Below are 27,061 nucleotides of genomic sequence, written 5' to 3' on the forward strand. Positions count from 1 at the left end.
GATCCAGTGCTCCTCAGGGACACCCTGGCTCTCCAGTGGCCTTATTGGAGGCTGAATGTAGTTACATCAGGAAGCTTTGCCCTGGCCCTTTCAGCCAGGCCTTCCTTGTCTAGGAAAGCCTTGGCCCTTTATTCCCATGTAACAGACGTATTTTCCAGAAAATATGTGCAAGCATTGTTAAGGCTTCACAATAAGAAAACTAGATAGTGAGGGCATTTGCTAATCTCAGGATTGGTTTTTCTGGGCAGTTGATCCACAAGACAAGTGTTGTCTAGTTGGTGAGTGGCAGTTCCCTTTATCGATGCACTAGAGAAGTTGAGGAGGAAGAGGGATTTCAAGAAAGCAGGAAACTGACCACACATCAGGGCATTTTGCTGAATAATCCCCCAAACTGGTAAAAATATCTCATTATCTGCAATAATTAATTGGTTATTGAAATACAATTGGTCTCCTTACCTTCCTAGGGACTTTACAATCAGAAAGGCAGAAAATGTGTAATTTCCTCTTTCTGTGAGTTTCTGTGTTTGTTTTGGTATATGTGTGTTGTGTGTGTGTGCGCGCGCATGTGTGCGTGTGCGTGTGTGTTTGTGTGTGTGTGTTTTCTTGTTTATCAGGAGTGTATTGCGCATGCTTTAGGGGTGTCTTCATCCTCGCTTAATCAGGGAAGGCTGCTTGGAAGAGGTGGGGGCTTTCGGGTGAGTTTTCTAACTTGAAGGGAGATATACCTTGATGAATTGCCGGGCAGCCCATGGAAATGGGGAGTGGAAAACCTGCAAGGGGGTTCACGTGCTGAAGCCAATGGCTAGACTCAAGCCAAGGGATTCCGGGTGCTGAAGTTTGAAGGTTGAAAGATGAGAGAAGAGCTCAGCAATGTATTCATGGAACCCACAAATCCAAAGTGGAGTACCATCACAGTCTACAAAATCAAGTTGCAAAGGCAATATTTTTACATTCATGGCAGAAAATGTGCTGATGCTCTAGACTAAAAAATACTATGAGGGATGGGGATGTCATTCAGTGGCACAGCCCACACTTAGCATGTGAGAGGCTCTGGTTCTACCCCTTGCACCATTAAAAAAAAAAGGTGGGGAGAAGGAGAAGGAAAAGGAGGTACAGGTAGTGGTGTTTCAAGGTAGAAAGAGATGAGGATAGAGAGAGAGCTTGTTTCTGCTAGGCCAAGCAGAAATTCAAGTTCTCTCTGTACATCAAAATGGAATTTTATTGAAAGACTCTCCTATTGTCTGCCTAATGGAAGAGTCGTGGAAATCTAGCAGGAGCAAGAACTGACCTTGCCTGCACAAACTCCCAGTGGCAACTTCAGCTCCGCATTTGTTAATTATCTGTAGAATTGCAGATAACAGTTGGTCCACCCTGGGCTGTTTTAATGTTTTATCAAGGAACAGCTTTGAAGTCATAGCTTTCCTTTGCCTGCTTGGATTAAGAACAGTATTCCACTTGCAACAAAAGAACATAAAAACAAACCAATTATTATGTTTTTTTAAAAAACAGGAGACTCTGTATAAAAAAAAAAGGGGAGCGGGCTGGGGATGTGGCTCAGTGGTTAAGCGCCCCTGGGTTCAATCCCTGGTACCTAAATAAATAAATAAAACGTCAGAAAGCCAAGAGAACATTAGATTAAGGAAAAATAAGAGCAGGGAGTGATATGACTTCCCAGAGAAATGCCCCACAGCCTCTGGCTGCCTCCCTCTTGACCTTTTCCGAGTCCCTGAGGATTTAAAGAAAGAGTCCCTGGTTAGTAGAGGTCAGGGCAACTTGCTGCTTAAGCATCTTTTTGGCAGCTTATTGGCTGAGGGTGTCAAAGCTTGAAGGCTTGGGAGCATGCTGTTATAACTGTGTAGAATATATGTGTGCAGCGGTGGTTTGGGGCACAGTTTTGGGATGGGGTGTGTGTATTCAGTGCATGCATTCTCAGTGCTTCTAGAATGTGAGACTCTGGCGAGCATGCTCAGTGGAATGTGTGTCTAGCACTATCTCTGGATGAGCAATCAAACCTCAGGCTAACTGCTCAGCTAATTACTGTACTTACTCAATTCCTATATTACTCTATTCTGTACTCTATGTCTGTGGAAGGCAGCTTCCTGATTCTCTGATCTTGTCAAGGAGCATGCACATCTGTGGAAGGCAGCCATTGCCAAAAATGAAACCTCTTTACTTTAAAAATGACTGTTTTGGATTACTCTAGAACTGTAAAAATAGCATTCAAGTTTTAGGTAGGTTTTCTTTTCTTAAAAAAAAAAAAAAAAAAAAAAAAAAACTCTGGAAATCATAAAAGTCAACAAAGATTCCACTTGGTATTTCCTATGCAGAATTTGTCAAGTAGTTTGGTATCTTCCCTCTCTCTAAAGCAGGGGTGCCTCCTTCCGCATCTTTCATCTTCATTGAGCCTAAAGAAAAAGCCACGTTGATCACAGTCATGGTAAGGTTAAAAGCGAGATGTCATTTGAAAGGCTTAAAATTGTACTTCAACAAAAACATAACAGGGTTCAAATACTTTGCAATGAAGATATTTGAACAGGAAAGAAATTAATCATTAATTAATTATTATCTATTAGTTGTTTTATAATAATGTTTTATATTTTATATCATGTTTATTATTTTGAAGAAAATAACTGCAAAGTCTTATCATTAATACTGATTAACTCTCACCTCTAATTTTAGATTAGTTCCAAGCTGTTTGGGGGGAAGGGGAGATAGTTGGAGCAATGACGTGGAGGAAAAAAAAAAAATCCATGGGAAGAATTCTAGAACAGAATCTTCAAAGTAATCTTCTTAAAAGGGATTTTCTGTCTTAAAACTGGAGCTGAGAGAAGGTGGCAGGGTGGGTGGGGTTGCATATACTTCCACATGTAGAATCAGAGGACCCCCTTATCAGGGTAAGTGGAGAACTCAATTGAGGCCTGCGTCAGAATTGCTCTCACCTCCCACAGGTAGCCATTTCTTGGAGGGGAGGAAGTCCAGCCCCTGAGAGCTCTTTGTCCAATCAGCAGGGAGCATTCAGACTTCCGGGAAGCGCTGGGCATTCTGGGAAACAGCCTCCGAGTCAGACAAGATGGGAAGCTGCTGAGGGAGGTTGCTATAAACCGTGGCTACTGATAGTGGGTATGTTTTGTGATGAGGCTCCCCTCAAAGGCACCCTGCTGATGCCTGGTAGGTGAGACTCCCAGACTCCAAAATGACATCAAATTCTTTTAAAGCCCTAAGAAAAAATGAAGTTTGACTCTACAGGAAAAGCCTCAGTTCTTTAAAAATAGGAACAAGCCAGGCCCGGTGGCACACGCCTGTCATTCCAGCGGCTGGGGAGGTTGTGGCAGGAGGATGTGAGTTTAAAGCCAGCCTCAGCAACTTAGTGAGGCCCTGAGCAATTTAACAAGACCTGTCTCAAAATAAAACATAAAAGGGGCTAGGAATGTGTCTCCGTGGTTAAGTGCCCCTGGTTTCAATCCCTGATACCAAAAAAAGAAAAAGAAAAAAATCTGAACAGATGAGCCTAAGAAAATGGGTTGAATGATAACATGAGCTCTCCAAGCCCGTTTTCTCCTTCACTTCCACCTTGCGTAGAGATGAAGGGGACTTCAGTCAGGCAGTCAAAGAGAAGCTTATGAGAGCTGCCAGGAAAACCTATCTATGTGTCCATAATGGACAGTGTTGATTTTATAAACAAAACCTCCCGTGGCCATGTGGAAGTTCCCTTCCTTTTTCCTACTTGTCATTCCATTCTGTTTAGATAGTTTTTTTAAATTTAATTTTATGTTTTTAGTTGTTGATAGAATTTTATTTATTTATATTTGGTGCTGAGAATCGGACCCAGTGCCTCACACATGCTAGGCAAGCGCTCTACCACTGAGCCTCTACCACCAAGCCAACACCCCAGACCCCTGCTTAGATATTTTTAAATGACCTTTTTGGTTCATCAGTAATGGCTCCTGAGTCACAATCCCATCAGAGCAGGGAACTTTGGACAATTGTCATATCCAAAGTCATGTTTCCTGTGGCCTCATGGTCCCTGATACACCAAAGGAAAAGATTCCTCAAGTATAAACAAAATAATTGGTTGTGGTAGTGCATGCCTATAATCCCAGCAACTCCAGAGGCTGAGGCAGGAGATCACAAGTTCAAGGCCAGACTCAGCAACTTAATGAGGCCCTTAGCAACACAGACCCTGTCTCAAATAAAAAGGGCTGGGAATGAGTACCAAAAAACAAAAATCTATTTTCCATAACATGACATGCAGTATATCCAGAAATCCCCCAGATAAAGTTAACATTTTTAAAACATTATGACAAAAAATACTGATGTTGTTCCTTCCATAGATAAATTTTGCTCTTGTTATCATGTCTTTTTTTTTTTTTTTTTTTTTTTTAAGCAAAGCCATCTGCTCAGTGTGTCAGGGTAGACTGTGGTAGATCCATATAGCTGATGGGCCTGCTTCTAGTGGTAAATTTAGAATGAAGTTTTGACGTTTTTACTACTGAAAATCAAAACATCTTTGCAGACCTTCAAGCCAGAGAGCTGACAGAGATAGGGTAGGGCTGTCTCCCAGGAAGGAATTCCTCCCTTCCACCCAAGTGAAAGGCAGCAGTGTCAGGAACATAAAAGGGAATATTGTGGAAACTGAAAACAAGACTCAAGAAACTTGTTTCTGCAAAGAAACCCAGACCTCCTGCTTATAAGGTTAACCTAAAAGCTGGAACACTAAACAAACAAATGCATTTTCACAGAACTTGTCTTAGGCTTTTGCTAATATTTTCCTATTAAATAGTAATTTCAGGGGTTGGGGGTGTAGCTCACTTGGTAGAGTGCTTACTTGGCATGTATGAGGCCCTGGGTTCCATCCCCCACTGCTGCAAAAATAAATAACAAAAATAAAACTAAATAAGTAATAACATTCCTGGAAGAATTGAGAATTTATCAGATATGATCATCCCTCAGTATCCATTTGGTATCTATTAGATAGCAAAATTCCTGGATACTCAGATCTGTGATATAGCCAGGTGTGGTGGTGCATGCCTGTAATCCCAGTGGCTCAGGAGGCTGAGACAGGAGGATTGCAAGTTCAAAGCCAGCCTCAGCAACTTACTGAGGCCCTGAGCAACTCAGTGAGACCCTATCTCTAATTAAAATATAAAAAAGAGCTGGGGCATGTGGCTCAGTGATTACACACCCCTGGGTTCAATCCCCAGCACATTCATTTCTAAACATTGAAGTGTGTGTGCACGCGCATTATAGTACATGCACACATTCTCGCGCACACACATTTCAATTCACCATTCATTAAATCCACAGATGTGGAACCTGAGGATATGGAGGGCCCACTGTAGCTTCCTAAGACTAGGACCTTCCTGAAATGGCAAATATGGAGCCATGTGGCCCAGAAACTGGAAAAAATGATAGAACAATGCCAAGGTTCATCTGGTCCGTAGTCTTTCTGGGTGATGTCCCCCCTGCAGATTGGATGGCCATTGGCAGCATTTCACAGCTCTCTCCCTGTTTGGGTTTTTGTTTTGTTCTGTTCATTTTGTTTAAAATTTCTCTTTTCCTATTCTTCCCTGGATCTCTGCACCCTGTAGTAGAAAGCATGCAGGAGGCCTGCAGACAACAGAAAATCAACCATGGACTGAATGAGTCTGGCAAGTAGCTGCTATTTGCTTCAGCATCCTCACCCATGAAATGGAGCTCGCTGTTTCTCAGAGCAGCTGTAAGACTGAACATGGTGTGTGGAGTGCAGTGGGTGCACACTAAGCTCTTTTTGCTCTTCTCCACCTGTCCCTTTCTCCACTGCTCTCCCGGCCCTGCTCCCTCTTTCCAGTGTCCAGAGATATAGCAAACAAATGATTGGTCCCACTAGGATTATGTTGTAGCACACTATCAAACTTTTCTCTTTGGGCAGAGCCATAGACAAGACTAGGTAGCCTGAACCCTAGCTTTTCTCCCTTGAGAGAACTTAGGTGATCCTCATGTAGCTCCTCATGTGGAATACAACTCCTGATCACCTTGGTAATCACAGCATCTCTGTGTAGAGGAAAGCAGCTGCCCCAGAATCCAGGCACCAACTAGCCCAGTTTAGTATTCAGATCCAAGAAATTTGTCACCTTACCTGCTCTTCCAGTCCAGGAGATTGGGAGAGAGGAGGGTTTTCAGGATAGTGCAGCAAAGCAGTAGTTAAAAAACGATCTCACTGATACTAACAATGTTTTATTTAAAAAGTGGTTCATACTTCCACAGTGGTCATAAGCATGACATCTGTCACTACTTCCCTCAACAAAAATACAGAAAACAAGCCAGGCATGGTGGTACACAATGTAATCCCCGCAACTCAGGAGGCTGAGGCAGGAGGATCACAAGTTCAAAGCCAACCTCAGCAATTTAGATAGACCCTAAGAAACTTAGCAAGTTTATTTTAAAACAGGGTTGGGGATTTGTCTCAGTGGTTAAGCACCCCCCAGGTTCAATCCCTGATATGGGAAAAAAAAAAAAAAGAATATGGAAACCAGCTGGGCACTGTGGCACATGTCTATAATCCAAGCAGCTCAGAGGCTGAAGCAGGAGTATTGAAAATTCAAGGACAGCCTCAAAAAATTAGCAAGACTCTGTCTCCAAATAAAAAATAAAAAGGTCTGGGTATTTAGCTCAACGGTAGAGTGCTGCTGGGTTCAATTGCCAGTACCAGGAAGAAAAAAATAAATAAATGGAAAAAGGAGAACTGAAGTGAACATGACTATAGCTAAACAGAGAGAATCTTTTCATAAATCTGTGAACTTGTATCACCTAAAACTAATAAAATTGGTGCTGAACAAGCAACCTTCAGCAGTAGCAACAAATTAGCATAAACCAGAAAACAGTTTCCACCCTAAAAACACAAGCTGCCCTTTACCATACTCCCTGGAGCAGGAAATAAACCAAAGCCAAACTGTAGAGGAAATCTTCCATTTTTACTCATTGATTTATTTTCAGAGTGCATATTTTGCTATCTGCATATTTTTTTTAAAGAGAGAGAGAGAGAGAGAGAGAATTTTTAATATTTATTTTTTAGTTTTGGGCGGACACAACATCTTTGTTGGTATGTGGTGCTGAGGATCGAACCCGGGCCGCACGCATGCCAGGCGAGCGCGCTACCGCTTGAGCCACATCCCCAGCCCATATATTTGTTTTTATTATCAGTTTACCAGAGGTTTTCAGTGTATACAAAACTTTTACTCTAAAAGAACAACCAATTCTATTAGGTTGCATAAGAAGAAACCAGGTTTTAAGAAAAATGGTCTAATTAGCAGACTTTGAAGCCAACTTCATAGTGATATCATGTCTAGCATTTCAATCCCAAACTCAGAAAATGGTCTTTACGTTTTCGATCTAAAAGTGTAGTCCGACCTTCCTGTTAACTTTTGAACTGCCATAATTGTGACAACCACTGAAATCACTTGATGCCAATGCTTGGGGTATGACCCCTGAAGTCAACACTCTCTTAAACTATCACATCCGTTAAAGTTAACTGTAAAATCCATTTTTGTGTTGATTCTTGTGTACATTTGGTATTCAGCTAAGATGCTTGCATGTCTAAATATTGCCACAGCTGTATATACATTGTGGGTTTTGTTTGGTTTCACTAAGAAGCCAAAGCATTTTTATAATAATATGTGAATGATATGCAAAATCAGCTGCCATTCTAAAAGCTTTTTATGAATGTGAAATGTTTTAAGATAAGGTTTTTAAGAGATTTCCTAAGTTTTACCAACACATATACTTAAGTGAAGACTGACAATGACTGGGGGCATTGCTACTTAGTACGGTGTTTCTTGAAACTGTAACACATAGAAGCAAGTTTTACTTCCTTTGAATCCCTCTGTCTGCCATGATTGATTTTATAAATGGCTGCCTTCCTCAAAAATCAACTCCTAAAATTGAATTTGGAACACAGTATATTGGAGGAAAGTATAAAATAGTGGAAACCGCATTCTAAGTTTCAGGCTTCCTAGTCAGAAACTCCTGTGAGTTACTCTCAGCCAGGTGGTGGTACACACCTATGATCTCAGTAACTAGGGAGGCTGAGGCATGAGAATCAAAAGTTCAAGGCCAGCCTGAACAACTTAGTGAGACACTATCTCAAAACACAAAATAAAAAGGGGTAGGGATGCAGCTCAGTGATAGAGCACCCTTGGGTTTAATTCCCTAACCCCCCCCCTGCCAAAAAAAAAAGTGAGTTAATTTCTGAACCACACTTTCCTCATCTGCAAAATGGGAATAAAGCTATTTAATACTTCAACCAGGCATGGTGGGTACATGCCAGTAATCCCAGCAGCTTAGGAAGCTGAGGCAAGAGGATCACAAGTTCAAGGCCAGCCTCAGCAACTTAGTGAGGCCCTAAAAAACTTAACAAGACTCTGTATCAAAATGAAAAAATAAAAATAAAAAGGGCTAGGGATGTGGGATGTGGCTCAGTAGTTAAGGCCTTATGTTCAATCCCTTGTACCAAAAAAAAAAAAAAAAAAAAAGCTACTTAGCACTCCAGATGATTAAAAGAATTAAATAAAATGAGACAATGTTGATAGGTATAGTGAATTGTCTCTCTATATAGAGTGCTTAGTTCACATAGTAATCAAAAGGACAGAGTATCTCACCTGCCAATTACATAATCAGACACATTTTGAGACCCACTTTTTGACTGTCCTTTTGTTCTTAGGAAAAGACAGTTACCTTAATAAGACATAAAAGTAATTTAAGATATATGAAAATATAATCAAGATAACTCGTGTAGACCCAGTCACTGTGTCGACTCTGGAAGTATGTTCTGATTTGATCTCTTGGGAAAACAAAAATCTATAATTAGGGTGAGGTATGAGAGACAGCTTCTGAAGACTGAGAAAGCCCAGGGACAGTATGGATAAGGGACAGTGTGAATAACCCAGGAAGGCTTTCCAGGAGAGGTGAGAGCAGTGCTAGAGGATCAGTAGAAACTCGCCAAGTATAGAGAGGCTGGCAGGGCTGTGGTTGTAGCTCAGCAGTAGAGCACCCGTCTAGCATGAGTGAGGCTTTGGTTTAATCCCCGGCACTGCCAAAAAAAAAAAAATTGGGGGTTAACAACTATAGGCAGAAGCCACTGCGGGTGTCAGGTCATGGAAACAGAAAATACCATAGTCCCCCTTTATCTGTGGTTTTGCTTTCTGCAGTTACAGTTACCTATAACCAACATATAAAAATATTTAATGGAAAATTCCAGAAATAAACATCTCATAAATTACACAACAGTCCTGAGTAGTGTAATGAAACCTGGCACCATCTTAATCTGTGCCTCCCAGGACATGATCAAATTTTATCCATCTCAGGAAGCAGATCCACTGTTCTGGTATGACAGGACTTATGTTCAAGTAACTTTTATTTTACTTAATGTCCCCAAAGCAAAGGATGCATGGGACATCGAACATGGAAGGACAGATTAACTCTGATACTACATAGCAACACTGCAGGGTGTATAGAAAAAGACAGATACTAGAAGGTTCTATACTCTGTAAGGTTTGGGGCATCCACCCGTCTGTTATAAAAACCCCAACAAGGGGCTGGGGATGTGGCTCAAGCGGTAGCGCACTCCCCTGGCATGCGTGCGGCCCGGGTTCGATCCTCAGCACCACATACCAACAAAGATGTTGTGTCCGCCGAAAACTAAAAAATAAATATTAAAAATTCTCTCTCTCTCTCTCTAAAAAAATAAAAATAAAAAAATAAAAACCCCAACAAGGAATTTGGACTTTGTCCTTTACGAGAATTTTTCTCTAAATCAATGAAGTTTTTTTGTTTGTTTGTTTTTGTTGTTGTTTTGGAGATAAGGTCTCACTCAGTTGTTTAGGACCTCACTAAATTGCTGAAGCCAACTTTAAACTTTGATCCTCCTGCCTCAGCCTCCCAAGTTACTGGGATTACAGGTGTGCACCAAAGTACCTGGGGCCATTGAAGATTTTTAAGCCAGTGAATGAAATGATCAAGTTTGTCTATTCAAAATATAACTCAGAAGGCAGTGCAGGGAAAGAATCAGAAAGTGTTTGGATGAGAGGCAGAAAATCCAGTGATTATTCAGAAAGGACTGTGAAGACCAGGCCCAATTCGCAGGATGAAGGGGTTTGAATTCATTAAATGACCATTTAAACATAGCTATGAAGCCGAGGAATATGGGTTTACAAAATGAATATTGCCGATTTCTTCCTATTTGAAGATTATAACTCAATATAAAAGGGTTATATTGCAAAAGAGAGTCAGATTACACATAAGAGAATTGTTAGCAAATAAGCCATTGCAGGATGGAGATGAGGGCCCCAGGAGGTTGACCCAGCCAATCATCTGCCCTCTACATGGGAGGCCACACCCACTGCTGCCTGCTTAAAAGGATGAGGAGGCTACATGCCTGAGGGGAGCATTTGAAGACTGCCAGGAAGGTGGGATTCCCGTGCACTGACAAAAATCAGACAGACCCTGGACCAGTTTGCAAATGGAACTCTGTGGTCGGCGGCAGGCTAGAATATTTGGTCATTTTACTTATTTTCGGTTGTAGTGATTTCTGTGATTATTACACATTCCAATATCCCTGTAAGGGAAACCAGAAGTGGCTCTTTCTGTATATTCCCCAGCGTGCCTCCTGTCAGATAACGGTTAGAAAACTGCATGTGCTTTAAAAAAGGATGTCATTAAATTGAAACAGGAAGTGGGAAATTTAATATTTGATAAAGATTAGAATTATTTTGTTCATCCTGAAATAAATCTAGTTGTACAAATACATGTCAGGGACAGTCCCTCAATATCCCAGAGACCAAAATCATTAGGCAAGAACATAATATCTTTCCAATTACCTCATCTCATGTAGTTGGCTATAATAGCATAACTCAAGTTAATAATCCATGAAACAGTTTGCATAAAAATCATAATGTAGGACTTAGTAGGACACAGAATCAGAGAACTCGTGCAGGGCTTCAGGCAACATTCTCAACATAATTAACATATGTCTGGATTTTATTCATATAATGTCAGGATATTACACAGAAACAAAAAATTGAGGGACTAGCAGTGTAGCTCAAGCCGTAGAGTGTGTACTTAGCATACACAGGGCCCTGACATCCCCCCCCAATTCACCCCCCCCCAATTAAAAAAAATTAAAACTTGAAGAAGTAAAGCAAAAACAGCATAATTAGGGCTGGGGATGTAGTTTAGCAGTAGAGTTTTTAGCTAGCATGTGGTTCAATTTTCAGTATTTATTTCATTTTATATTATTTTGGTACCAGGGATTGAACCTAGAGGGGCTTAACCACTGAGCCACAGCCACAGCCCATTTATTTATTTATTTATTTATTATTTTTTTAGTTGTAGATGGACACAATATCATTTATTTACTTATTTATTTATTTGTTTATTTATGTGGTGCTGAGGATTAAACCCAGTGCCTCACTCATGCAAGGCAAGTACTTAACCACTGAGCCACAACCCCAGCCCCCATTTATTTATTTTTTATTTTGAGACAGGGTCTCACTAAGTTGTTTAGGGCCTTCCTAAATTGCTGAGGCTGGCCTCAAACTCATGATCTTCCTGCCTCAGCTTCCCAAGTTGCTGGAATTACAGGCATGGGCCACTGAATTAGGCTCTCCTGGATTAAAAAAAAAAAAGATAATGGGTCAAGAAGGAATGTCCAAAAGTATCTTTTAATCTTGAGAGAGAAAGAGAGACCTTAAAGTTTTAAAATACAGAAAGGAATTTTATTTGGATAGTACATAGTATCTGTCTTTTATTTGGAGTAGATTATAAAGAATATAAAACATTATATATTAGAAAAAAATCAATCTTTAATCAACATGACTTTTTAAAAAATGCATACAAAAATACAAATTATAGTAAGGCATTGCCCAAAGATCACTTGGTTTAAAGAAAAAAGTTGGGGGAGGTTGAGGAGGAGGTGTATGCTACTAATTCCAGTAATTCAGGAAGCTGAGGCAGGAAGACTACAGGTTGGAGGCCAGCCTCAGTAATTTAGCAAGACCCTGTCTCAAAATACAAAATGCAAAGGGAGGGGGATAGAGCTCAGTGGTAGGGCACCCCTGGCCTTAATCCCCACCAAAAAAAAAAAAAAGGTCTTGATAATACCCATCTAATAGCATTGTCCAAATGTCTTGTGTGTATCCTGATAGTTATTTTCTGCATATATATGCAATTAGAATTATGCATAATAGATATACAATGTCATTCTAACCTATTCTATAACATGTCCTTTCATTTGGCATTTAATCTTTAGTCTCTATTAGGGTATATAGTCATCTCCATCATTTAATGACTATAAAATTTTGTTTTTCTGGATGGCCAAAGTTTATTTAACCATCAGTTTATTTATGAAAATTCAAGAAACATTTAGTATTTTCAGAACACAAGTTCTTACTCTGGATGCATAATTAGACTCTAGATGTTCTTAAACCATCTGAAATTATAATCATAATTTGCATTTGTGGCGTATATCAAAATTATTTCTGGAGAGGAGGGTCTATAGACTTCAGCAGATAAACTAAGGAGTCAATGACCCAAAAGCTAAAAGAATATCAAGATTTGTAGAATTCCAATTTCAATAAGTTTTTAGAAAACAGGATTAAATCCAGTTATGGAATAGTGTTTCTCAACTTTTTAAAAATCCAAACCACCTTTTGGTACGTTATGCATACATATACATAACCACCCCTGGCAAAAATCACCACCTTCCACTCTGACATTCTGATAAACTCCCCTAAGGGAAACATGCTAAGCAGCCCCCCTTTCCTCCCCATCCCCTCTCCCCTTCACTCAATCACACTGGGAGTCATTCACAGTCGACCTGGAGCCAAAAAGATTTGGTTGGGCTTTACTTTCAGTCATTATAATATAAAAACAAGTAGATGTTTAGTTTTCCAAATGTAAAACTATGTTCTGAGAGAATTCCACCTCTAATAAGATGGCAGGCTACGTGATATAGACAAACTATCCCACTGAAAACTAATAACATCACCACGAGAGACAACACACAGACAACTCAGGACAGTTCTTAATGATCCTCTGACTATCCCATGGTGTGAAAGCGATAGGCATTCTGCAGGAACTGTGCTTTGACTTTTTAATTTGGATATTTTCCTGGGCTAGTGATGAAGCCTGATTCTCCCTGATTGGGGCAAGTCGACCCTGAGGGGAAACACCTGGTCCTCTGCAATAAGCTGTGTTGCTCTTGGAGATGTTGGGTAAGTTAGGCGTGTCCAGTGCACTTTCAACTTCAGATATTTTCAATTTATGATGGGTTTAACAACACATAACCCCATTGTAAGTGGAGGAACATCTGTATACGCACACATTTCTTAAAAATATCAAAGGTCTAATGCCTAATGCGGTGTAGTAAGGTGTTACTGGGAAGCAGTAACCAAAACAAAGAAGGTGCTTCTGCCCTGAGGGCATTTGCTGATTCGGTTGATCATAACTTTGTGTTCTGATGGTCTCTCCCAGTAGGAAGAAACAAATAGACTTTAAAGCCCAAAGTTTACCCAAGGGAATGCCTAAATGGAAAATCACATCCCATAAACCTGGCACCTGAAAAAAATTATAACTTCCGGGTAAGGATTAACCAGCAGAAGGTAACCACTCACACATAAATCTACTTCCTACCCACCATTGGAAAAAAAAAAATAGGAACAAAAACAAAAATACCTTTCTTGTACCAAGGTGGAAGATTATTCATTCAGAAGAGGTTTTAACCTTGTAAGGCCTTCATTCCCTTCTGCAGCCCCAAAACCACCTGAGTGGTTCCAGGGCTCACACACCGATGATGATCTCCTGCAGAAAAGGGGTGGTTTTGTAGGCCACAGAAAACTTTCCAAAATAAGGCTCCAAGGAAAGTGATCTGCTCACCATAAAAAATGACCAAACATACAAGGAAAGAAGGCACTGTGAATGAAAAGTGAGTAGACCCAGCATGGATTAAAATGTTAGAGTGTTAGAATTGCTGGCTGGAGGCGTAGCTCAGTGGTAGAGAGCACTTTCCTAGCATGTGCAAGAGCCTGGATTCAATCCCCAGTACAGCAGTAATAATAAGGCAAATGTGCTTATATATTAAGAAACAAAACAGAAGCTTTAGAAGATGTGCAAGGAACGAGAAACTCTTAAAAATGATTAGAAGATTTTGGAGGAAAGGAACAGTCTAGAAATTTTTGAAAATTGAAATTTAGCTGAGTACATTGGCACCCCTGTGATTCCAGTGACTTCAAAATCTGAGGCAGGAGGATTACAAATTCCAGGCCAGCCTCAGCACTGAGCAAGACCCTGTCTCAGAATAAAAACTAAAAAGGGCTAGGGATGTGGTTCAACGGTAAAGTGCCCCTGGGTTCAATCCCTGGTACAAAAACAAAACAAAACAAAACAAAAATCACAAGTTTAAAGCCAGCCTAGATGACTTAATGAAGCCTTGTCTCTAAACAAAATTTTAAATGGTCAGAGATATAGCTCAGGGGTACAGCACTTGCCTAGCATGTGTGAAACCCTAGTTCCAACCCCAATACAAGTAAGTAAATAAATAAATATTTTGTGATAAAGCAGAGTTCCCAAAAGAGAGTAGAGAGAAAATGAAATAGAGTATACATCAGAAGTGATAAAAGATAGATACCAATCCATTTTCAGGAAGCTCAACAAATCCCAAAGAAAGAATAGAGAAGGAATTAAGACTGGACAAAACCTAGTGATCATCAAAGGAACTAGAGAGAAAATGTTGGGAAAAGTATAAACGGCAGCCGTACCCCAGAGAAAAAACCCCAACATGGCGCCTAAGGACTTCTTCTTCCTACCTTCTTCTTCTCTGCAGTGGCGCGAAAAGTTCCCGCCCTTGTGAACTCTCCCGCCGGCGCCAATTTCAAACCTCGCTGACGGGGAACCTAGCCCCAATGAGAACTAATTCCTGGGCGCGGGAGCTGATATCTGGAAGAACTTGCCAATAAACGGGTGGCCTGCCATTTATCTAAGCCCTACCATCTCCCCTTTAGTTCTATATAAGCACACAGCTTTTTGCAACAAAATTGGAATTCTCCCGGCGAAGTGTCTTTGCGTGGGGAATTCTTTCAGAAAAAGACAAATTAACTTCAGGGAACCAAGAAATAGACAGCATTAGAAGTCAGAAGAGAGTAACCTCAATATTCTTTTTTTTTTTTTTTTGGCACCGGGGATTGAACTTAGAGGCACTTGACCACTGAGACAATCCTCAGCCCTATTTTGTATTTTATTTAGAGACAGGGTCTCACTGAGTTGCTTAGCCCCTCACTTTTGCTGAGGCTGGCTTTGAACACGCGATCCTCCTGCCTCAACATCCCAAACTGCTGGGATTACAGGTGTGCACCACCACACCCAGCTAACCTCAATGTTCTAGAAGAAAATTACCTCTAACATACAAGGTTTTTATCTAATGAAAATGTTCTTCCACAATGAAGGTAAAACAAGGACACATACAAAGACTGCAGGCCACAACTAAAGAAAATTACAAACTATTATATTTTAGGTAGAAGAAAAGTGAGCCCAGTGAAAGATCCATGATGGTTTGGGATGTGGTTTGAATGTGTCCCCCAAAGTCTCATACTGGAAGCTTGGTCTGCAGTGTGGTGAGGAGAGATGGCAGAACCTTTAAAAAGAGGAGACTAGCAATGGTGATTAGGTCTTGTCATTTGATCTCCTCCTTGTACACGTAGCCAGTTCTCTTTCCAATTCTCTGCCATGTTGTGACATAGTCAGGGGGCTCTCTCCAGAAAATTAGTGCCATGCTGTTTGGACACTTCGCCCACCAGAATTGTGAACCAAATAAATGTCTTTATGAAGCACCCAACCTTGGGTATTTTGTCATAGCAATAGAAAATTGGACCAAGATATGCAAGAAGAACGTAGAACAATGAGCGTGGTGAATGTATGGGTAAGGACGAACAGGCATTAATAGTGTAAATCAATGAAAATGAAGTTTGGTGATTTTTTTTTACAAGGCAGAATTAAAAATAGGACTCAAGGTGTGGCTCAATGGTAAAGCATTTGCCTGACCTATGTGAGGCCCCAGACTCAGTTTCCAGCATAGGAAAAATAAATAAGTAAATAAGAGTATAATCACCGCACCATAAATCATGAGAAAACATAGTGTTATAAATGCCTTATATTTTCTAAAAGGAGGTTAGGGGCATTGATCAACTCTAGATATTAAAAGTTAAAACATGTGGGTTATCATTTCTAGACTAACCACTAAAATGAATGAAAAAAATGAATAATTTCTAAACTTGTAAAGGGATACCTGTGCTTTAGAGAAATGAGATATACCTAAGTGAAATACATATTTTAAAAATAATTAAACAAATGGGTCAAATCAGAAACAAACAATAGTATGGTAGGTAGAAATTCAGATATATCACTATATTACATTAAATATATATTGACTAAATGTTCCTATTAAGAAAAAAAAATCATTCCAGATTTTTAAAAAAACTATGGTTTTTCTGAGAACTTCACCTTACATAAGGACACAGAAAGGCTGAAAGCCAAAAAAGAGAAAACATATACCATGTGTATAAGTCTGAATAAATAGGTTATACTATAATAACAAAACCAAAATCTCAGTGACCTACAACAGCAAAGGTGTATTTTTTGTATATACTGAATGTTCACTCAAAGTCAGTTCTGATCTTCATCCTCCTCCCACTTTCAAACAGTAAGGATTAGAAAGTGTTCTAGTTTCTATTTCTGCATTATAAGTTGCCTTAAATCTTAGCACCCTGAAACTACTATTTTATTTTGCTCACAACCCTGTGGGTCAGCTAAAGGTTAATCAAGGAAGATCTCCCATGGGGTGTCTTATGCATAAATATTCATACTTTGCCTGGGGCTATAGTCATCTGAAGACTCAGTTGAGCTACATATTTAGGATCACCCCCTGGTATTGCCCCCTCACATGGCTGCCAGAAGATGCTGGCTGTTCAGTGAGAGTTCAGTTGGAGCTATGGACCAGAACTCCTATATATGGCAATATCGAGGTAATTTTCTTCTCTGGTGGTTGGCCCACAGAGTAGTTGTATTAGTCAGTTTTCCATTGCTGTAATGAAATATCTGATGCTGGGTAACTTAGAGAGAAAAGAGGTTTGTTTAGCTCACAGTTTTAAAAGCTGAAAGTCTAAATATGATAGTGGCAACTCTGGCAAGGGCCCCCTAACTCTATCACCTCAAGACAGATGGCATCACACTGGTGGGAACATATGCAAGAGGGAGAGATTACGTTGCCAGACAGGAAGCCAAACAGCCTGGGGAGTAACCAGGAATATCCTTTTATAACTTCCTTCTCATGAGAAAGAAGTCCTATGAAAGCTATCTTAATCTCTTCTAAGAAGGCATCCTCCATGAACTGAGGACTTATCACCAGGCCCCACCTTTTAAGGGTTCCACCACCTCTTAACCTAGCCACACTGGGAAGCTAGGGATGCAGCTTCTAACACATGAACCTCTGGTGGTAAACTACATCCAAACTGTAACACAAGACCCCACCCACCATGAGACTGAACCTAGAGCCTCACACATCTGCATATTTACTCTACCACTGAGCTTCCTGCAGCCCCCAGCAGTAGACGGCAAACATGGTAACTGTCTTCTCTCAGAACAGGCTCCCAGCAGAACCAGGCAGAAGCCTTTCCTGACCCAGAATCCCCTCCAGGCATCCTGTTGATCACAGACAAGTCCCTAAGCATTATCCACATTGATGGAGAGGGTCCTTGGTCCTCCTCTCTTAAAGGGAAGGCCACCAAAGACTTTCAGATATGTTTTAATTGCCAAAAAAGGGAATAAAGTTGACATTCTTCAGAGATAATATAATGGCCTACATGTAAGTGCCAAGTAAACTATTGATAAATTAAAATTTGTTTGAAAATTTAGAAAGATTTCTAGTATGCAATTATTTAAAAAAAAATAGTTATAACTTATATTTACCAACAACAAATACAAGATTAAGTAATAAAAGTTAAAAAAAATTATGAAGTATGTAAAAACCAAATATAATAAGCATACGGAAGACTTCTCTGGAGAAAATTTTAGAACTTTATCGAGAAACATTAAAGAAGAAATAAATAAATGAAAAGCTATATCTTATTTATGGATATGAAAACTCAAAATCACAAATTGTAAAAATGTCAGTTTGCTTCAAATTGATCTATAAATTCAATGCAATCTCAATAAAAAATCCTGACAGTCTTGTTAAGTATTTCCAAAGTGCAATATGTAGCCAAGACACTCTTTAAAAAAAGGGCAAGGGGAGACTATTTTCCTCATCAAGCATCAAGACTTATATTAGCCTATAGTAATGAGACATGCGGTGTGGACACAGGGACAGGGCAGTGACCCGATAGAACAGACTAGAGAGCACAAAAATAGTCCCATGCACATACGGAAGCTTGAGAGGCAGGTTTGAGATCAGTGGGGAAGGGACAATATTATAGTAGATGGTGCTGGCACAAAGGGGTATTTATTTAGAAAAAATAAAATAAAATTGTACTACGCCTTTGTATTAGGGTTCTCCAGAGAAACCGAAATAATAGAAGACAGAAAAAGAAAGAAAGAGGGGAAAAGAAAGAAAGAGGGGGAGAGAAAAGAAAGAGAGAGGGAGAGAGAAAGACTCATTTATTATAAATAATTGGCTGGAACAATTATGTAGGCAGAGAAGTTTAATATCTACAGCCAGCAAGTGAGCAACTCAGGATGGTCAATATGTAGTGAATTCATCAGCTTTCTATCACTGTAACAAAATGCATGAGAAAATCGACTGAAAGGAAGAAAGGTTTATCTTGGCTCACAAATTTAGAGGTGTCAGTGCGTGGTTGCTTGACTTTGTAGCTTTGGGCCTTTGACAAGACAGAACATGATGGCAGTGACCACATGGTAGAGCAGAGCTGCTCTCCTCCAGATGTCCAGGAAAGAGAAGCAAAGAGAGAGAAAAAGGCAGACAGAATGTCCCCTTCAAAGGGCTCCTGAAGTGACCTCCTTCCTTCATCTAGGTCCCACCTCCTCATAGCACCACAGTCTGGGGACCAAACCTTTGGCATATGGTCTTTGGGGAACATATCACATCCTCAAACCATAACACGTAGTACCAATCTGCAATCGTAGCCTGAGAAACAGGAGAGCAGAGGGCATAGTTTGAGTCAGCTGGCCTGTAGGCTCAAGACCCAAGAAGATCAAATGCTTCAGGCTTAGTCTCAAGACCAGAGAAATGGATGTCCCACCTCCACCAGTCATTCAGGAGTGTCCTCAGACCTGGCCCTTTCATTCTACTCATGTGTTCGACTGGTTGAAAGAAATCCACTCACATGTCGGCTTCACTCAGTCCACTGATTCAACTGTTACTCACTTCAGAAACATCCTCAAAGACACACCCAGAATGTTTGACCAAATGTCTGGGCGCCACATGGCCCAGTCAAGTAGACACATAAAATGAACCATCACAACCTTATACTCTATCCCACCTAATCAATTCTAGTTGAGTTTAAGACTCAAATATAAAAAGCCAACAATAAAGCTTCCAAAAACGATAAAGGGTTAAGAAAAGGTTTCTGAAATAAAATACAAGGAATATGAATTTTTTTAAAAAAACAAGTCCCACATTTGCTTCAAACTTGATCCTTCACAGAAGAGGAAATCAAAATGTCCAGAAACTGTTTAAAAAAAAAAAAAGTGCCTATCCCATTAGTAATTCAAATTAAGTAAGTTAAAACCACAGTGAGATATCATTATATACTTGGCTAGTAAAAAATTATAAAGTGTAACAATATCAAAAGTTGAGAAAGGGGGTTGGGCACTGTGACACATGTCTGTAATCCCAGTGACTTGAAAGACTGAGGCAGGAGGATCAAAAGTTCAAGGCCAGCCCTAAGTAACTTAGCAAGACCTTGTCTCAAAATAAAAAATAAAAAGCGGTAAAAGTTTTTTAGAAAGAAGTAGAATAATAGAAATTCTCATGCCCTCTTTTGGGAATATAAATTGATATAAGCATTTTTTTTTTTGAAAATTATTTGGCATTATGAAGAAATTCCCAACCTGCAATTCAGAAATTCCCTAGAAAAATCCCTTTTTCTTGTGTGCCAGAATGCCTGGACAAGAATGATTATGATAGCATTGTTTAAATATCTATCCCATGACTGGAAACAGCCCATCAGAGGACTAAATTGAAGTTTATTTTAAAGCTTTTAATTGGCTTGGATTTTGTTTTGTTGTTGTTGTTTTGGGTTTGGCTTTTGGAGGGTTTTCATTTTCAATACTGAGGATTGAACTCAAATGTGCTATATCACTGAGCTCCGTCCCCAACCCTTTTAAATTTTGGACAGGATCTTACTAAGTTCCCCAGGAATTTGCAATCCTCCTGCCTCAGCCTCCCCAGTAGCTGGGATAACAGGTATGCACCACCATGCTCAGGTTTTAATTGACTTTATTATTTTATTCTAATGCCAGGCTTCATTCCAGTTAGCAGAATAAGTGTTCCTATGAGCAAGAGTAGAAAATGTTCATTTCAGACAGAAAAGAGTTAAAGAAATCAACCCAAAAAACTTGTATTTTAAAACTACTTTCCTTTTAAGGATGAGATAAAACAGAACAATAGAAAAATGATTGTTTAACATAGGATTACTTTAGGTTACCATTTTTTTGTGAAAGAAGTAAGGCAAAGGGAACTTCATTATGGTGCTAATTCAAACTGCCTGTTTGAGAAATAAATTTGTCTGTTACCTTTCTAAACCTAACTTTTTTTTCCTAAACCCCATTTCTTTTTTCTTTTTTTTTTTTTTTTGGGGGGGGGGGTGTACTGGGGATTGAACTCAGGGCCACTGAACCACTGAGCCACATCCCCAGCCCTATTTTGTATTTTATTTAGAGACAGGGTCTCACTGAGTTGCTTAGTGCCCATCTTTTGCTGAGGCTGGCTTTGAAGTCATGATCCTCCTGTCTCAGCCACTGGGATTATAGATGTGCGCCACTGTACGGGCTCTAAACCTCATTTCTTAAAAGGACAGATAAATAGATGGTTCAGCTTAATGATGTGGAACTACAATGTAATTCCATTGATTTTTAGACTGGTCTGTTGGGACATAGTAAAGGATCTTAGACCAAAACAATGGCCTCCTGTAATTTTTATTTAAGAAACTTAAATATAGCCAGGCATGGTAGTACATGCTTATAATCCCAACAGCTCAGGAAATTGAGGTAAAATGATCCCAAGTTCAAAGCCAGCCTCAGCAACTTAACAAGACCTTGCCTCAAAATAAAAAATAAAAAGAGCTGGGGATGTTGCTCATTGGTTAAGCACCCCTCGATTCAATCCCCAGTACCCACCCCCCAACCAAAAAAAAAAGAAATTTAAATATACATCTATAGTTAAATATATTTTTATTGTATTACTTTTAGGCAATGAAATTTTTGTATTTTCATAAGCAATGAAAATAGGTGTGTCTATAAAAATATAGACGAATCTACCCACAACACTAAGTAAAAGAAAAGAAACAAAACCTGAATATATTTTATATATATATATTTTTTTTCATTAAACATAAGCATCAACAAGTGTAAATAAGCTATATTGTTTAAGAATGCATGCAGAAATGGAAAAACTAATTTTTAAACAGCAAGGAAATAGTGGCAAACATTAGTTGAGTGGTTCCTTCTGGGCTGGGGAAGAAGTTATCATAGGGTACAGATGTTGGGGGTGCCAGTCAGCTTGCCATTACTGTGACAAAATAACTGAGACAAATCAACTTATAAAGAGGAATGTTTTGTCTCATGATCTCAGAGGTTTCTGTCATCATAGTTTGACTTCCAGCCTACAGCAAGGAGAACATGAGGGTGGGGAGCACATGGTGGAGGGAGCTGCCTGCCTGCTGGCTGCTGGAAAATAAAACACAGAAAGGAAAGGGCTGTGGTCCCGATATCCCCCTCAAGGCAAGCTCCCACTGATCCAACTCCCTCCCACTGGGCCCCACTTCTCCAGGGTTCCACTGCCTCCTATTAGCAGCACAGGCTGGTGACCAAGCCTTTAACATACATGGGCCTTCTGTTTCGCTTATGCAATTCATAGCAGGAGGTGTGAACTGAGGGCTTCTAGGGGTGCGGGCAACATTTTTTATCTTGGCCTATAAGGCAGCTACAGAATTTATTTGTATTCTTTAAGAATATTTTACAGATCCCAGCAGCTTGGGAGGCTGAGGCAGGAGGATAGCGAGTTCAAAGCCAGCCTCAGCAAAAGCCAGGTGCTAAGCAACTCAGAGAGACCCTGTCTCTAAATAAAATACAAAATAGGGCTAGGGATGTGGCTCAGTGGTTGAGTGCCCCTGAGTTCAATTCCTGGTACAAAAATTAATTAAAAAATAAATTATTAAAAAAACTGGACTCACATTCACCTGCTGTGTTTGTCTGCTTTAGAGCCAGTCAGTGTCTTCCCTGGGCTCTGAAGTCCTATAATGTCTCTAATGTGTTCTTCTTGAGAGCCTGTTAAAATATTAGCAATAATACACTAAAAACAATCAATAAAAAATTACTAGTACCATCAGGAACAGCAGCACAGGCCTATAAGCCCAGCTACTCAAGAGGCTGAAGCAGGAGGATGGCTAAGTTTGAGGCCAGCCTTGGCAACTTAGTGAGACCCTGTCTCAAAAATTTGGCTCAGTGGTAAAATGCCCCTGGGTTCAATTCCTAGTAACACACACACACACACACACACACACACACACACACACACACACACATATACACACACACGTTACTAGTATCAATGAAATATTAGAGCTATTTTTTTTGTGAGATCATGTAATTCTTTTAGAGTTAAAATTTTAATGTTATTGAGGTAGAATTCACATATCATAAAATTCCCAATGCATACAACTCAAAATTTTTTTATTTTATTTATTTGTTTATTTATTTATTATTGATACTAGGAATTGAAGCCAGGGATGCTTTACCACTGAGCCTCATCTCTAGCCCTTTTTTTGGTTGTTGTTTGGTTTGTTTTAAACTTGGAGACAGGACCTTGCTAAATTGCCAACACTGACCTTGAATTTCCCATCTTCCTGCCTCAGCTTTCTGAGTAGCTGGGATTACAGGCATGCACCACCATGCCCAGCCAATTCAATGATTTTTTTAATAATTTACAGAGTTGTACAATCAACACCACACCTACCATCAAACATTTTTTTTTTATTTTGGGGGGTGGGGGGTACCAGGGATTGAATTCAGAGGCACTTGGCCACTAAGCCACATTCCCAGACCTATTTTTGTATTTTATTTAGAGACAGGGTCTCATTGAGTTGCTTAGCACCTCGCTTTTTGCTGAGGCTGGCTTTGAACTCAGGATCCTCCTGTCTCAGCCTCCCGAGCTGCTGGGATTACAGTTGTGTGCCACCTCACCCGGCTCATCAAACATTTTTATCTCCCCAATTACCAGTCACTCTCCGCTTAATTCTAAATCCTGGCAACCCCAAATCTACTTTCTGTCCCTCAGAATTAAAATCTGTGCTTTTGGTTTAATTGGCTTAAACTAAAGCAAACTATTTTTCAACATAAATTGCTTGAGGTTGCCTGGAATCTAATCTCCAGGAAAGTAATTTGCTAATTTAGCCTATGATCATTTTTTCATTTGGGCACGGTTTGAGTGGTGCTGTCTTGAAGAACTTTACACATAGGAAGCAGCCACCGCCCCCCACCCAGAAATGCTCTTCACTTGAAAAGGTCTCTTGTCCTCACCATTACCCACCCCCCCAACACACATAATTTCTAATGGGGTATGATAACAGAAAGTGCCCATTCAAGAGCACATAAATCTTGGCCACCTATACAAACAAGTGGAGTGTGCCCATTCTTTCCACAGTTTGATCTCAGTAGATGTGGAATGTGGCAGTCATATGATCAGTAGGCAGAAGCTGTCTGGAGCTAAATATCTATGAAGTAGGACAGGAAGCTTGGGAGACAGGAACAAAGAACCATCTCACTAAATTGCTGAGGCTGACCTCAAACTTGTCATCCTCAGGCCACAGCCTCTTGAGTTTCTGGGATTACAGGTGGCACCCAGTGAGTCATCTCTTTAGAGACCTGTGAGATAAGAAATCATTGTTATGGAGTCTGGGGAGAGGGTGTGGAAGATGCTTGAGGCAGGTGCTCAGGAAGATTCAAGGATTCTTGGCTTTGGTTTTTCCTTTTTGTGGATTCTGTGTGTGGGAGACTTTTTTTTTTTTTTTTTTAAGGAGAGGGAGGAGGAGCATACCAAGAAAACTTGGGGGGGGGGGTGTGCATCTTTGTGGTCTGCTTCTTGACATTTAGGTTATTTTTCTCTTGAAGTACCCTCAAAGATATGCTATCATGCCCCATCCTTCCATATAGCTGAACAGAACAGACAAAACAAATTTGAGTTAAAAAGAGGGCAAGGTGTTCTGTTAATTTCTCTTATCCTATATTGTGACTTTTGGGGACATGATAAAGTTCCCCAAACCCATTCTGTCCCTTCATCCTATGTAGAATTGAAAACTTGGGATTTAGTAGAATAACAAGTTAAACTCTGCCGAGAAAAAGAAGTAGGCTTTTTCCCTTGTGAGAAGGCTAAGTCGTAAAACCTGTGGGACTCAAGAGTTTGCTCCGAAAGTACCCCACAGCTCAGAGAAAATGACACAGCAGAAAGGAGTCCCCTGGCGGCCTGGCTGTCAGCTCTGAAATCCAGAGGCCGGCCCAGCCCTTCTGGTTTCCTGGAATGCTTTCATTGTGTCCCCACATGGTAGCTGAGGAAAAACCCTGCAACTTCACCCGGGGGAACTGGAATAGTCCCTCATCCTGCATCAGGAGACAGACACCCTGCGTGGCAGGCAGAGAGACCCACACATGCCCAGCACAAGGCATGGCCAAGGACACTGTGGCCAGGGGCCGCAGGCTCACTCAGCAGCACAGTCAGACCTACGCTCCCAATACACAGTGTGCACCAGGTCACCAGCGGGCCCACAGCCAGAGGCTGACACCCTCCAATCACACAGGCCAGCAGTCTTCGGGCTCAGTGTCTGTGTCCTGAGAAAGGCGTGTGGAGGTGACTCAGGGGGAAGCTGGTTTTCCCCCAACACTGGCATTTGGTTAATCTCATATCAAATGCTGTCAGTCACCCAGAAAGGTCCTGAATGAGCCTTACTTCCGCTTCTGGAGCAGTGGAATGTGGCAGCAGCTGTCTGCACGATGTGGAGGCCCTGCCGAGGAGGAGGGAGGGAAAAGTACCAGACCTGTTGTAACCAGTCAGAGGAATGCAGGCAATGAGGGACCCGAGCAGCTGGGCCGAGATGCTGCCAGGTCCCCTTGCAGGCCCACCCCGCTGCAAAAAGGTCCATTAGCAGGAGCCCGAGGAACACGTTAAGTCCCCAGGGCACTTTTTTCCTTCCCCCTTCTGTGCTGGGGATCCAAGTCAGGGCCTCCTGCTTGCCAGGTTCTCCAAATCTCTGTGAAAAGGAAGAGACTCCCTAGGGCTGTGGACACAGTTCAGTGGGAGCCCTGGCCTAGCATGTGTGAGGACCTGGGTTGGATCCCTCCCACCAAAAAAAAAAAAAAAAAAAAAAATTGAATCCCTTATGTAGGTGAACTTGAACTTATAAGTATTACATATGTAATATTCCTAACATGTGACGCTTGGAAATAAGGCTGATAGAAATGACAATAGATATTAATTATAATTCATTACATAAGAACCACAGTTTTTCCTTTGCTCTGGGCCCTTGACAAAAGGACTTTCACATACTTGACCTCCTTTAGTCTTCCCAGTGCTTCTAGCAGGGCATGTTTTCAGCGTACCCATTTTATAGATAAATACACAGAGACTCAGAAACTAAGCAGGAAACAATGTCTGTGTGATTTCAACCTTTACAGGGTCACTGGCATTTTGAAAGTGAGTACTTTATCTTCCCACCTAGCCAGTTTAGGATTGCCTCAGGCAAACAGAGAAAGGGGAAAGTTGAGAGGAAGCCCCGGGCTGGGACAAGTAAGGGGATAGTGCGGGCAGTCACCAGGATCCACTCTGATTCACACCAGCACAGCCTGAAGAGGCAGGGACTGTGAGCACATGGAAGCTGAATTCTGGGCTCTCCCTGCTCCCACAGAGCCCATCTTTGGGAGAATCACTTGGCCCCCATCCTTATAAGATTCCAACCCAAGCTTAAGTTATGAAATAATCATTGTAATTGTGCATTCAATGGGAGTGGATGCACCCAAGACACACACACACACACACACACACACACCCACTCGTGCACATACACATGCACATGCATGAATACAAACACAGAGGGTCCACAGGTACTCTCCATCCACCAAGAAGCAGCCCCATTCACATCTTTGTTTTCTGGGCTCTGAGTACCGCCTATCTAAATGTCATAGCAGCCGTTCTCAAGGATCTTGATCCTGTTTTGGTTTCCTGTGGTTGCTGCAACAAACTCCACAAACTTGGTCGCTTAAAACAACTCAAATAACTGACAGTCCTGGGGGTCAGGAGTCGAAAAATGAGTCATCAGGGCTGTGTTCTTTTTATTGAGGTTCTAAAAGGAGAATCCACTTACCTACCTTTCCCAGCTTCAAAAAGCTACCTGCAGCTAGGCACGGTGTCACACCGCTATAATCCCAGTGGCTTGGGAGGCTGAGGCAGGAGGATCACAAGTTATAAGTCTCAGCAAACAACAAGATGCTGAGCAACTCAGTGAGACCCTGTCTCTAAATAAAATACAAAATACGGCCGGGGATGTGGCTCAGTCAGTGGTTGAATGTCCCCGAGTTCAATCCCTGGTACCAAAAAAAAAAAAAAAAACCTACCTGCATTCCTTGGCTGGTGGCCCCTAATTCCATCCTCTAAGCCAGCAGCAGGATAGAGCTTCGACCCTCCCCACCCCCTTTTCCATTGTCTCCTTTGTCTCTGAACTTCTGGCCTCCCTTTTATAAGTACCCATGTGATTACACTGACCCCACTGAGATAATCAAGGATGACCATTCCATTTTAAGATTCTTAATCACATCG

At 40.9% G+C, this 27,061-nt stretch overlaps 1 protein-coding gene and 1 long non-coding RNA gene across 11 annotated transcripts in view; one reads left to right on the plus strand and one right to left on the minus strand.

Annotated features, from left to right (window-relative positions):
* The window catches only part of DLGAP1 (DLG associated protein 1), a gene marked incomplete at both ends in the record, with an annotated part of 372,344 nt that overhangs the window by 242,824 nt on the left and 102,459 nt on the right, over positions 1-27,061 (plus strand). The window lies entirely within an intron of this gene.
* Positions 22,430-25,837, minus strand: LOC308631488. Its single transcript, XR_014018219.1, has 3 exons — positions 25,199-25,837; positions 24,039-24,120; positions 22,430-22,524 (listed from the first exon to the last, which is right to left on the minus strand). It is a non-coding gene; the product is annotated as an uncharacterized lncRNA (long non-coding RNA).

Source organism: Spermophilus citellus, assembly GCF_964194105.1.
Source record: "Spermophilus citellus genome assembly, chromosome: 12".
NCBI lineage: Eukaryota > Metazoa > Chordata > Mammalia > Rodentia > Sciuridae > Spermophilus > Spermophilus citellus.